This window comes from Rattus norvegicus, chromosome 4 (genome assembly GCF_021556685.1).
Source record: "Rattus norvegicus strain SHRSP/BbbUtx chromosome 4, alternate assembly SHRSP_T2T, whole genome shotgun sequence".
Classification (NCBI taxonomy): domain Eukaryota; kingdom Metazoa; phylum Chordata; class Mammalia; order Rodentia; family Muridae; genus Rattus; species Rattus norvegicus.
In genome coordinates, this window is record NC_141537.1 from 184,178,275 (window position 1) to 184,182,872 (window position 4,598).

The 4,598-nt window shown below is 45.6% G+C and overlaps 1 pseudogene; it reads left to right on the forward strand.

The window, feature by feature from the left end:
- Window positions 1-1,156: 1,156 nt before the first annotated feature.
- Mest-ps1 (mesoderm specific transcript, pseudogene 1) lies at window positions 1,157-1,992 on the forward strand (annotated as a pseudogene).
- The last annotated feature ends 2,606 nt before the right edge of the window (window positions 1,993-4,598 follow it).

Consider the following 4,598-nt stretch of genomic DNA (forward strand, 5'->3'; position numbering starts at 1 on the left):
AAAAGCTTCCACACACATCAGCAAGGCTCAGCAGGGGCAAACACTGAGGGAGCCCAGGAGGGTCCAACACTACCGCACAGATGGTTGTTTGAGTCCAGGAAATCAAGGACAGGTTGGATAACTAATGAGGTTCTAATTCGAGCAGTAACAATTCTCAGTAAAGCTGACACTTGTTCTAAAGCATGCCTACCCCATTACTTGATTTAAACTCAGTAATAAGAAAGCAGAAGCTCCCTCACACAGTACAAGACAAGAATTCATAGGTTCATTGTGGATAGTATAAAGAGCTCAGCCTGGCTGGAGTGGAGCTTTCTGGGGGCCAAGTAACGGGAGATGGAATGAAATGGAGGCCAACAGATTCAGGGCTTCCATTGCCAAGCTTAGATTCTTTTTTGAAAAATTTATTTTATGTATATGCGTACACTGTCACTGTCTCCAAACACACCGGAAGAGGGCATCAGATCTCATTACAGATGGTTGTGAGCCACCATGTGGTTGCTGGGAATTGAGCTCAGGACCTCTGGAAGAGCAGTCGGTGCTCTTAACCACTGAGCCATCGCTCCAACCCCCAAGCTTAGCTTCTTGGATTCTGTTAGGAATTTTAACTAAGAGTCATGGTAGGTGTGAATTCAGGGGAGCTAAATAAAAATAGAAGTTCAGTAACTGTCAGCGGGGTTGAGGATCTAGCTCAGTGGTAGAGCACTTGCTAGGCCCTGGGTTCTATCCTCAGCTCTGGGGGAAAAAAAAGACAAAATAACAGTAGCTGTCAGCATCTAATGGCCTCTAATAATTAAGTCTACAGATTGTGGAGTGTTGTAAGGGTGAAAGGAAAACTTTCTAGTCAACATACTCAAGCTACTCCATGTCACAGTAATGTCTGTGGAAAAGTGGAAAGGTAAGCCAGCCATGTTCACCAGAAATAGAGGTTGGAGACTATAATTTGTCACGGTTAAGAGTGAAGATCCCCGGGCTGGAGAGATGGCTCAGTGGTTAAGAGCACTGACTGCTCTTCCAGAGGTCCTGAGTTCAAATCCCAGCAACCACATGGTGGCTCACAACCATCTGTAATGGGATGCTCTCTTCTCAAGTGTCTGAAGAGAACTACAGTGTTCATATAAATAAAATAAATAAATCTTTTTTTAAAAAAAGAGTGAAGATGCCCACACCTGGGCTTCAGCCACCAGCACATCCCGGTGCCTTCCTCTGCGGCAGCCTCACCTCGCCAACCGGAGTAGTGCTGCAGGCTTGTCCGAGTTGCAGTTTGCTGCTTCTGTTGCGGCTGCCGCAGGCCGCCCTGCGCGGACTATGGGCTACGCCGAGGTCATCCCCCACCCCCTGTACCTCTGTGGGCGCCTCGGATCTGCAGTCCTGCGGCAGCATGTCCCTTCTGCGGCACCTGGGGCTCCAGAACCGCAGAATCATCCTATTGTCTCACGACTATGGAGATATTGTTGCTCAGGAGCTGCTGTACAGGACAAGCAGAATCGACCTGGCTGAGAGGTATCTTTCCCATCTTCCTCTCCTTCTCCAAAAGTTCCTCAAAGATAGAGGTGTGCTTTCACCCGTCCTCACCAGGCTCCTGAACTTCTTTGTGTTCTCTTGAAGTCTCACTCCAGTCTTTGGACCATATACTCGACCCACTGAGAGTGAGTTGTGGGACATGTGGGCTGGGATTCGCGACAGCGACGGGAACCTGGTCATTGACAGTCTTTTACAGTACATCAATCAGAGGAAAACATTTACAAGACGCTGGGTGGGAGCACTTGCTTCTGTGACCACCCCATTCGTTTTATCTATGGGCCATTGGATCCTACAAATCTGTATCCAGAGTTTTTGGAGCTGTACAGGAAAATGCTGCCGCGGTCCACAGTGTAGATTCTGGATGACCACATTAGCCACTACCCACAGCTAGAGGACCCCATGGGCTTCTTTTTTTTTTTTTCTTCTTTTTTTCGGAGCTGGGGACCGAACCCAGGGCCTTGCACTTCTTAGGCAAGCGCTCTACCGCTGAGCTAAATCCCCACCCCCCCCCCCCCCATGGGCTTCCTCAACTCCTTCTGAGCTGGAAAGAGTAACTTCCCTGTATTATGCCCCCCATTCTCGTATCTCTGTGTATTCCACTTAGAAATGCCCCAAAGAGGTCCTGGCCATCAAATACTATTCTTTCATAACAGTCCACTTTATTCACGTCGGTGAACAAACTACAGAAAACAGGCAGCTGGAACGCACCTCATCTGTAAGGGTGACCGATAATCCTCTCATTCCCCTGACATCTGATCAAGTATATAGATCTGCTGTTGTTTGGTGTTATTAGGACATTGTGACTAATAACACTTTTCATTTATGTAGAAAGACAGAATTAGATATTCTTTTTGTGTGTGTGTTATACTCAACAACAACAAAAAAAAAAAACCCTCCCCAAATCCCTAAAACATATTAACAACAAAAAACCAGTTCCTATGGACTTTATTAAAACATTTAGAAATACTGAAAGAGATGCCCATACCTGGAATCATCTGAAAATGTATGTGCTGTCCTTTATAACCAGCTTCTACTTCGATCTGTATAGGAACTTATTCAGAAGAGGAAGCAGAAGAGGAGAGTGGTGTGTATCTCTCTGCTTTCTTTAGAATGGAAAAGAAACTTTAAGGTTAAGTAGTGTCACAGGCTTGCATTCCAGTATTTAGGGGACGGACCCAGGCAGGATCGTTGTGAGTTTTGAGAGTATGGTATTTTGAATGAGAATAGTCATTTTAGGCTCCCATGTTTGAACGCTTTGTCCTCAGTTAGAGGAAGCGTTTGAAGTTTGAGAAGATTAGGAGGTGTGGCCTTGTTGGAGGAGGTATGTCAAAAGCCCATGCCAAGCCCAATGTGTGTCTTTCTGTCTGCTGCCTGTGGATCAGGACATAAAGCTCTTAGCCATCGCCCTAATGCCATGCCTGTTGCTCCCCACCATGATAACCATGGACTAATTAATCCTCTAAAACTGTAAACAAGCTCCCAAGTAAATGTTTCTCTTTATAAGTTGCCTTGGTCATGTCATCTTCTCACAGCAATAGAAGAGTAACTAAGACAGACAGACTGACAGAGGGAGAGAGAAGTGGGAGAGAGAGAGAGAGAGACCTTATTTCAGAAAGGAAGGAAGAGAGAGAAGGAGATATTGACAGGAGGAAGGTAGGTAAGTGCTAGGGATGTGTCTTAGTTGGTAGGGCCCTTTCCTGATGCCTATAGGCCTTGGGTGTAATCTCTAGCACTGAGATCTACCTGCCTCTGCTTCCCAGTGCTGGGACATGATAGCACATACCTATTGTTGTTGTTAAATATCCACCTGTACCCGTCCGGATAAAGCACACCAAACCAACACCAACACAGTTCCATGTGGAGAGATTTAATGGGAGAACAAGACAAGGGGAAGGGGTGAGAAAAAAAAGAGAAAAGAGAAAAAGAGCAGAAGTCCGCCTTTTATTTGGAATATGACGGAACCGCTCCTAGGTGGGGTTTTGAATTTGAGCCAAAAGGTCTTCTGGGAATGTATGGTCGTTGCCATGGCAACAATGACCAACCAGTGTCCCCGCTGAAGACAATTTTTTTTTTTTCGGAGCTGAGGACCGAACCCAGGGCCTTGCGCTTGCTAGGCAAGCGCTCTACCACTGAGCTAAATCCCCAAACATCTATGATCTTGTAATCTTAGCAGGCAAGAGGGTGATATTGAGTTTAAAGCCTTAGGCTGGAGAGCTGGCTCAGTGGTTAGGAGCTCTGACTGCTCTTCCAGAGGTCCTGAGTTTAAATCCCAGCAAATACATGTTGCTCACAACCATCTGTAATGGGATCCAATGCCCTCTTTAAAAAAAAAAAGAGTTGAGATCTTGTCAAGAAAGAGAAAGAACTAGAGTTAGAGCTAAGGAGCTAAGGAAAAGAGGGAAAGGGTGGGAGATGGAGTGAGTTAGCAATCAATGCAATGTCTGTGACATCTGGGCTAAATGACCAATCATTAACTTTCCCTACTATACCTTAAGATTCTCTGACTTCTTCCCTTTAAGTCATGTTAGCTTCTGAGGGAGGTGACAAATGGATATTTCTCTCTTGCGCGCGCGCACGCGTGTGTGTGTGTGTGTGTGTGTGTGTGTGTGTGTGTGTGTGTGGAGAGAGAGAGAGAGAGAGAGAGAGAGAGAGAGAGAGAGAGAGAGAGCGCATATGTGCTTGTGTCAGGAGTTTGAGTAGACTGTGAGCCACCCAACATGGGTGCTGGGAACAGAGCTCTAGCCCTTGCTGAGGCAGTATGCACTCTTACTGTGGAGCCATCCCTCTAGCCCCTTCTTTTCTCCATCTTTGTTTTTTGTTTGTTTGTTTTTTAATGATTTTATTTAATGTATGTGAGTGTACTGTCTTCAGACACACCAGAAGAGGGAATCAGATCTCATTACAGATGGTTGTGAGCCACCATGTGGTTGCTGGGATTTGAACTCAGGACCTCTGGAAGAGCAGTCAGTGCTCTTAACCACTGAGCCATCTCTCTGGCCTTCATTTGTTTTTTTGTTTTGTTGTTTTTTTTTGTTTGTTTGTTTTTGTTTTGTTTTTTTGTTTTTTTGTTTTTTGAG